The sequence below is a fragment of the Delphinapterus leucas genome, chromosome 1 (assembly GCF_059928025.1).
Source record: "Delphinapterus leucas isolate spDelLeu-1000000601 "Yukka" chromosome 1, BTC_Dleu_Yukka2, whole genome shotgun sequence".
Classification (NCBI taxonomy): domain Eukaryota; kingdom Metazoa; phylum Chordata; class Mammalia; order Artiodactyla; family Monodontidae; genus Delphinapterus; species Delphinapterus leucas.
This window is the reverse complement of record NC_143129.1, coordinates 110,168,659-110,178,061: the sequence shown is the minus strand read 5'-3', so window position 1 is coordinate 110,178,061 and position 9,403 is coordinate 110,168,659.

Sequence of the window (9,403 nt, the reverse complement as noted above, 5' to 3'; positions counted from 1 at the left end):
GTTGTGTATGGGGAGGCTGGTAGTGGAGTTATGAGAGGTTACCAAGAAAAACAAGGTAAACAAGGGTAATGGAGCCCCATTTAAGTCAGTGTTTTCTCCATTGTTTAGATTCTCTTGTGATTTAGAATCATCCTTTTCTTTACAGAGAGGGAGACAACGTTACAAATGGAGACTTCCTTCATAAATGTAAATTTCACTTACAAAACAGTAACTTCTACTCTGTTTTCAGAGCTTCTCCTGTGTCTGATGTTTCTCAAAATAATCCTTATGCCAAAAATGTATATTTTGGGGTGGCATATTTTGCTACCCTTTGAGGGCTCTTATAAATAATGCAGCTATGAACATTTGCATATGTTTATACAGATATATATCTTCAGTCCTCTTCAGTAAATACTTAGGAATGAAACTGCTAGGTCATATGGTAAATATGTAGTTAACAGTTTGAGAAACTGCTAAACTGTTATCCAAATTAGGTATACCATTTTATATTCCCAAAGGCAATGTATGAGAGTTCCAGTTTCTCCACATCCTTGTCAATATTTGACATTGTCGGTCTTTTATTATAGCCATTCTAGTGGCGGGTGGGAGTGGTTCAGTGTAGTTTTAATTTGCATTTCCTTATAACTAATGATGTTGAGCATCTTTTCATATGCTTACAACCATTTGTATATCTGCTTTGGCGAAATGCCTACTCAAGTCTTTTGCTCATGTTAAAAAAAAATCAATTTGTTTATCTTCTTATTGAGTTATAAGAGTTCTTTATATAGTCTGGATATGAGTCCTTTATCAGATGTATGATTTCAAATATTTTCTCCCAGTCTGTGGCTTGCCTTTTCATTTTTTGCGTGGTATCTTCTGAAAAGCAAAAGTTTTTTTATTTGATGAAGTCCAATTTATCAAAATTTTATAATTCATGTTTTTGGTGTCATATCTAATAAATCTGTGCCCAATCCATGTTCAAAAAGGCTTTTTCCTATGTTTTCTCCTAGAAATTTTGTAATTTTAACTCTTCCATTTTGCTCTATATTCATTTTGAGTTAATTTTTGCATATGGTGTGAGGTAAGGATATAAGTTCTTTTTTTTTTTTGCAAATGGATATCCAATTGTTCCAGCATCATTTATAGAAAAGACTATTGCATTGCCTTGACAGCTTTGTCAAAATCAACTGACCATAAATGTAAGTGTTTATTTCTGGAATCTATTCTTTCCCATTGATCTACGTACCTATCTTTTGGTCAATGTCTTGATTACTATAGCTTTATAATAAATCCTCCAACTTTGTTCTTTTTCAAAATTATTTTGATTTATCTAGCTCCTTTGCATTTTCATATGAATTTTAGGATCATCTTACCAAATCCTACCCCAAAAAGAGTTGCTGGGATTTTGATATGGATTGTGTTGAAACTATAGATCAATTTGGGGACAATTCCTATGTTAACAACATTGAATTTTCCAATCCATGAACATAGTACATGTCTCTATTTGTTAAGATCTTCTTTAATTTCTCTCAGCAATGTTTCGAGGTTTTCAGTGTACAGGTCTTGCACTTCATTTCATTTCATTAAGTATTATATTCTTTTTTATGCTACTGTGAATGGAATTATTTTCTTAATTTCATTTTTTGATTATTTGTTAATAGTGTAACCCACAACACTAAACTTGCTTATTGGTTCCAGTAGACATTTTTTTTTAAATTAATTACTTTTATTTTTGGCTGCATTGGGTCTTTGTTGCTGCGCTGCACACGGGCTTTCTCTAGTTGTGGTGAGAGGGGGCTACTCTTCGTTGTGGTGCACGGGCTTCTCATTGCAGTGGCTTCTCTTCTTGCGGAGCTGGGCTCAGTAGTTGTGGCGCGTGGGCTCTAGAACACAGGCTCAGTAGTTGTGGTGCATGGGCTTAGTTGCTCCACGGCATGTGGGATCTTCCCAGACCAGGGCTCAAACCTGTGTCCCCTACACTGGCAGGCAGATTCTTAACCACTGTGCCACCAGGGAAGTCCCTCCAGTAGACTTTCATATGTTCCTTAGGCTTTTCTACAAACAAGATCATGTCATCTACAAATAAAGACCGTTTTACTTCTTCCTCTCAAATGTGTATGTCCTTAATGTCTTTTTCTTGCCCAATTGTTCTGCCTAGGACTCCTGTATAAAATTGAATAGAAGTAGTGAAAGCAAACATTCTTGCCTCTTTCTGTCCTGTGCTTTTGACAGATCCTGGATGTTCTCTTTTCAAGGGAGCCCTGATGTCTCTTCCAGAAGGAGGAGGTATTGCAGATACCCAGGATCTCACAGTGCAGCACCTTTATGGCAGTGGCCTGAGACTCTCACGTTATCTAGCTTCTCCCCAGTGCTGCCCCTTTCTTAAAGCCCAGGTTCCTGGCCCCACAGCCAGTCCTGTGCCCAAAGTCTTTCTGCTTCCTTAGGGTCTCCCCTCAGCATCTCCTCCTGCCTTCTTGGATCCATGCTTAAAAGACTTTAGAAACTTCTAAGACACCCATATTTCTCTCTCAAAGGTCCCTTTGGAGCAGCCTCATCCTTTCTGCACCAGAGTTTTAGTACGTCTGATAAGTGACACCAGTTTTTTTGGCTCCCATCCATGGAAATTCAGTGAGGGGGAATTGAAAATCAACTGAAGTGCTTGGAACTCTGATGAAAGATCTCCCTAAAGCCCCAAAGGAGCTGAGGATGCGTCTCAGGAGAAGACCCTGACAGCTGAGGCCCCCCTAAGCACTGTGGGGTCCTGCAGTGAGCTCCTCTCTAAGCTCCAGCTACCTGTGCTCTCTTCTCTACCATGCTCTTCAAAGCACTTGCTAAACTCCAAACAGCCTAATCCCTCTAAAGCCCCGTAAACTCACCATGTTCATCTCAGGGTCTTTGGTTATGCTGCCCCTCCCTCCCGGAATGCCTTCCCACTTTCCTCTCCCTATCCATAGTCTGCCCATCCTTCAGCACCTGTGTCCAGTTCTCCCCCTTCCACAAAACTTTTCCTGATCATTCTGGCCCTTAGGGATCGCTCTACTTCACCACAGCAGTACTCAACTGCCACCCAACTTAGCACATGATCACAGCAGGTTTACACCATGTAATTAGTATGGATTTTCCCAGACCACTTGAATGTAAGAAACTTCACATTTATTTGTTCTAAATCATGACCTCTGGCTTGGCCACAGTCACCAACACTGATGAGAAATCCAGTGTTGGCCATCAACAGGGTTGTCTCCTCCTCTTTGAGGTTTAGGTAGTGGCTGAGGGGACAAGACTTCAATATACCTCATCCTTGCTAAGTCACTACCTACACCCCAAACCCATTAATTAGGCAGTGGGAGCCAAATTCAGCTGCCATGCTGAGCCCAGTGGAAACACCCAGTGTCTTGTTGACCAATTGACAGAGAGGGTAGACTAGCTTCTCTCCTGCCACAGTCAGAACAAATCTCCGACTTGTTCATTGTGTCCTCCCTCCCTACAGAGAAGTCTCCCAGCTCTCCTCAACATCCCACAGCACCCAGCTGTGGGATGGCTAACCTTGTCCCACGTGATTACAGAAGTGGGCAGAGCCAGCTGCAGCCCCTTCTAGCCCAGCAGGCGGGGCAGGGGTAGTGGTAGACCCAGAGGTCTGCAGGAACTGCCAGACCCCTACCCCAGCAGCCCCTGCCTCCCCAAGGCTGCCCTGGCACCTTGAACAACCCCATCCTTGACCTTGGAGCCCGAAATTGTCTCACGGTTCATGCTCTTTCTGCCTGAAGGGTGCGTGCCTGTCTCACTGCTTTGCCAGCATTTCCAGAGCATGCAGAGGGCCATGAATTACAAAAGTTACTTTTCTCCAGTCAGCCTGGCACAAGTCCCTCATTCTCCTTTGTCAATGAGGGAAAGAGTCAGTTGTTCACCCAGCTTTGTCTTGCAGCAAGGCAGCCCTTTCTCTGCCCTTCCTCTCTCCCTCAGAAGTCCTGATTGCGCCTTTCATTTGACCCTGCTATGAAATGCGTGGAAAATCTGCTTTTTTCTACCATTCCTTTCTGCCCAAGTGAGGCCACTCCAGGATAGGTTAGAATAGGGACAGGGAAGGAGGAGGTAATTCCAACAGTTTGCAATCGGCAGCTCATTCGTTGGGTGTTATTTTACTTCTGGGCAAGAACGATCAAAATAACACCCCTGGGGAGTCTCCAAAAGCCCAGGCACTGCAGGTTGCCACACTATCCTGAGCAGGAGGGCAGGATGTGGTCTGGTCGCTGCCTCAGGCGCTCACCGTCATCACCATCAGGAGCTGTTGGAGGAGAGTGCCCTGCGGGTCCTTGACAGAGCGAGGTTATTCCCTCCAATTTTTAAAACACCTCCTCGAGCTTGTTTCTTCCTGCCTGGGTACCTCCACCTTTCAGTCCCTTAACTCAGCAACATCCTCCATCCACTTCCGCTACTGCCCCTGGATTATCCCCTGCAAGACCCAGTGTGAAATTCACTTCTACCTGGAGGTCTCGCTCTTCTCACCTCATCCAGTTCAGTTCCCTACAGGTTTATTTTTCAGCACCCAGGTGTTCTGTGTGATTTCTTTTGCATGTGTCAGCCGGGACTTTCAAAGGATCTGAAATCCTATCTCTTAGTTTAAAATTCCCTAAAGCCAGAGAGTGCGGCTTTCCTCACCCTCCACAGTGCCTCTTTCAGTACTTGGCCCGCAGTATATTAACCAGGTCCAACAAAGCCTCACATGTGTCTCCCAGCCAAACCCCAGGACATCTGAAGGACAAACTCCAGAGTGGCTCCTTGGACCTGGTAGACATGCTACCCTCCCAGTACCTCATAATTGCCAGGTCCCTTGATGCCTTCCCCTGCATGTAGACCAAGGTGTGTTCATTGAGGTTAACAGGTTGATTTTCTGTTTGTACTCCCTTAACCCAAAGAAAAGCCTTGGTAGAAAAGCAAGTAGAAATTCATAAAGGGGAGTTATTTCACAGCTGGTCTTTCTGAGCCCTTGAGACACACCAGTAGATGGCTGGGGTCTCAGAGTCTGCAATTTAAAGGTGATACTGACTAGTTACCTTTAAGAGTCAGTGGTAGATCCTTGCTGCTGAAAATGTGGTCCTTGGACAAATAGCATCAGCCTCACCTGGGAGTTTTTAAGAAATGCAGACTTTTAAGCCCCACCCAGACCTACTGAATCAGAATCTGCATTTCAGCAAGATCTCTTGGTGATTGGTATATACAGTGTATACTGTATACCAGTTGTATATACAGTGTATACTCCTTCCCCTGTATTAATGTTTGCACTAGGACATGAGCTTAAACTCGGACATCGTGGACTTATGGTCACCCTCCCTCTAAGGGAGATGTTGCAGGGAGCACCTAAAATAGGTAGAAGGGAAGTTTGAGCAGCCACGGCTCAAACTGGGCCCTAGTTTGGGAATGCTATGATCTCAAGAGCCTGTCTTTCGGTCCCCGGCTCTCCCAATAGGCAAATATCTCATAACTGAACTGTTTGCTATGCTGGTTGGTTTTGTTTGTTGCTAGAAGGGAGCAGGGTGTGTCCATGGGAGCAAGGAGGAGGCGTCAGTAGCCTGTGGAGCTGGTTGGTCCGTGCTCACCCATACACCTACCACCTCGTACAGAGGCCTCCCCATCAGTAACCTTAGTTTCTATGAATGTTCTCTTCCTACATCCTGTTTCTGCTTTCTACTGCTTCTTCTTTTTTTTTTGGCTTGCGGGATCTTAGTTCCCCAACGAGGCAGGGAGTGAACCCTGCGTGGAAGTGCAGAGCCCTAACCACTAGACCACCAGGGAAGTCCCTGCTTTTTCTACTTCTTGATATTTTGGCTTTTTATCCTGTTCCAGACCCTTAGTTTGCTTCCTGGCCTCCAATCTGACTCTTCTATTAACCTTTAAGCCTTCAACAGATAGTCCTTTTAGCACCTTCTATGTACTAAGGCAAGCACCATTTATTCAAAATGAATCCAAGACACAATCCCTGCTTCCTAGGGCTTACAGCATTGTAAGCATTGTAAGTATGCCAGTGGCTGTGTTAAGAGCTTCACTTACATAATCTAATTTAATTTTCACAAGCATATCTTTGAGGTTGTCCCCACTTTCTAGTTGAAGAAGCTGAACTCCAAGAGTCAAGATATTTCCCCAAGGTCACAGCTAATTAGTGGCACAGGCAGGATTTAAGCCCAAGTCTGATTGCTTCAAGTCTCCTAAACTGGATATAAAAGACTATCTTCTTTGTTACTGCATCTCCAGTGCTCAGGACAATGCCTGGCATGTGTCACACAATCAACATTTGTGAAAGGAAGAATACTGTTTTGAACCATCTGTTGGGCTCCACCCTTCAACCACAGAGCCCTTCAAGCCCAGGTCCCTCAGCACCTCTGGGCATTACAGTCTTCCTGATGCACAGACCCCCAGCCCAGCATCCAGGGCCCTCCCTGATTTACCTCTGCCTCTCAGGGACACGCAGGCAGACCAGGAAACTGGAGTTAATCCAAGATTTTTACCTAAAAACACCAAAATTATGTTATCCTGAAGCTTTATAATTTGTACAGCAGATAATAAAAATGTTGAAGGAATTTAAGTAGATGGATATGGCACAACCTCTACTCTCCTGGCATTTTCTCGGCTGCTGTACTATACCAGCTGCCTCCCACTAGAGCTAGAGGTGAAAACTTGGTGTCTACCCCTCTTCCAAGCTACCTCCTGCTTAACCTGGACAAGTTAAGTTAATCCTCCGCGGCATGGATCATAAGGTTTTACCTTTCCTATTTATTCCTCTAAAGGGAAGAAGCACAATATAGGCCACAGAGAATGGTTTAGGTTTCCTGTAGTGCAGATGAGATTTTTAGTGTGATTATATGGTGGTTTGTTTTTTTTTTCCTGTGTTCCTAGTGGGCAGCAAAAAAAGTCCTGGAGGCTAAAATGGATTGAAACGGTTTTAGACAAGCTAAGTTAGAATCCTTCTTCTGTTAGGACTTTCAGAAAGTTTTTCAGGACTGGGAAATACAGAGCAGAGATTAGTCCCATCTTATAGACTAGGAAACTGAGACAGAGAAAAGTCAGTGAGGGACCTAGAGTCATAGGAGTGGTTAGTGCAGGGATGAGACAGGACACAGAGGCCTTGACATACTTTACACCTCCCACAACACCACGTGCTGTCTCCTGAATTGAATAATTTGATCCTCTCTATTATAAGAAAACTCAAATGAAATATATCTGTATCTATACATTTTCATATCCTATGCTTTTCTTTCTTTCTTTTTTTTTTTTTTTTTTTTTGGCCACTCTAGAAGTGTTACTATTTTTCATGAATTCCAATGAATGTTAAGGTTGGAGGGGTCGTAATTAAAACCTTGAGTTTTAGACTCAGGAAAGTCTGTCCATACCTGGACAAGTTAATCAACCTCAGCTTCCTGGCCCATAAAGAACTGATTTATCCCTCCTTTATTGGCACACGCCATGAGGAATTAAGTATGTGATTCATGTAGAGCACTTGGTAGAGTGCCTGGCATACAGTAAGCACTCAGTAAGTGTTAGTTGAAATAACTGTTCTTAAAGCTATTATTATGTGAGGCCATCTTTAGTTGGTTAGCAAGGCTTGAAATGAGTTTCTCAGGCAGCTTCCTGAGGAGTCCTCCCTGTTTGCTGAACCAGTAAGGCTAGCCCTTGCAGAACCCAGTTCCATGCAGATTTTGTTAGTCAATTTTTTCTTGACCTATTTTCTGTCTATAGCTTCTAGCTTCAGGATTGCAACCACATCCTTTTAAGTCTTTACACTCATTACAGACATGACTTTCAAACCTGAGATTTTAGTTGATTGCATGAAGATGATATTAGGTCATGAAACAGACCCCCTACATGTTATTATGATTTCCTGATAACTCAGATCTGAAATGCCCATGGCTGAGGGTGTAGAGAAGTTAGGTCAGGTAGAGGAGGTCCAAGCCAAAGAATTCATATCCCTTTTGAAAGAGAGATCTTGCTTCCTTCAGCCTCTACAGCAAAAATTGCATCCTAGGCATCAATTTATCTGAGACATGTTGCAATAGAGGGGTTTAATGTGTATCAACTATGTTAGATTCAAAACTATTTGCATCTCTGGGAATTTTTCAAGTCTAAAGAAAGAATTCTCCAGGAATAGACTTGCTCCAATGTGTCATTTGAGAAATTTTGCAAGATATCCATGTCAATTGACATTGGTTTTTTGGATACAGAATGATAAACATGGCTACTTCATAGTTCTCATCTGAAGCACATCCCAAGCTTGGCCATTCAGATTTGCAAACCTGTTGCAAAATAAGACATCCGATTTTTCACTCCTGTTTGGCTGCCTTCCATTCATTTATTTGATAAACATTTATGGGTCCCCTCCTCTGTGCTAGCCACTGTTCAGTATGCTAGAGATAATGTTGAACAAAGTGTTATTTCCCCCACTCTAGTGAGAGAAGACACCCAATAGAGCAAACAAATTCATAAACAAGAAAACTATCAGATAGTGAGGAGCTACACAGAGAATTAGAACAGGGGGATTCAATAGAGAGTAACTGGGTGACTGCTTTATATCGAGCTGTCAGCAAAGCATTCTCCGAGGAAGCAAATGACAAGAAGAACCTGCCTGGAAGGGGGGGAAAAGAATCTAAATCCAAGGCTCTAGGACTTGAATGAATTTGACATTTTATCTTTGCTCTCCTCTATTCTACACTTAAGCTGTAAACTCCAAGTAGTCAAGAAGTAGATGATCCATTTTTATGATAAGAAAGTGATTTCTTCAACTAACCTGTTACCTCCTTCAGTCTTGTTAAAACTTTGTAAAGTGTGAGTCAGAGTGTTTCAGGAAATTTCTACAATCTCTACTTTGATGAATGCAACCACTGTACCCGGTTGTTCAAGTAGAAACCTGGGGTTCATCCAAGGCTTTCTTTGGTAAGCTGGCTATTTTTTATATACTTTTTTATTCTAGCTGGAAAAATATAGCTAAAAGTGCTCACATCACCTGACTTAGCCTAATTTCTTCTTTTCTTTCAGTATTAAACTTAGACATCCCCACACTCAGAGAGTGTGTATTGGTTAGGGAAAGCGAGGCTAGGTTACAACAAATTCCAAACTGCAATCTTTCTGTGGCTCTCCTCCAAGTGGTGACTCAGGGATCCACATTCCTTTCATCTCATATTGCTGCCATCTGGATTCACCAAAGAAGTGAAATTAAGAAACTGGACGATTACACAATGAATTTTATGGTCAGACCTGAGAGTAACATACATCATTTCTACTCTATCCTATTAGCTAGAATCCAGTCATGTGGCCCCAACCTGAAAAGGACTCCCAAAGGGATCTAGGAAATGTGCTTGGAAAAGAGATGAATGGCATGAGATTTGGCGAAATCTGGGTTAGGTTCCCTTCTTGGTGTGTAGCACAATGTCTGACTTGC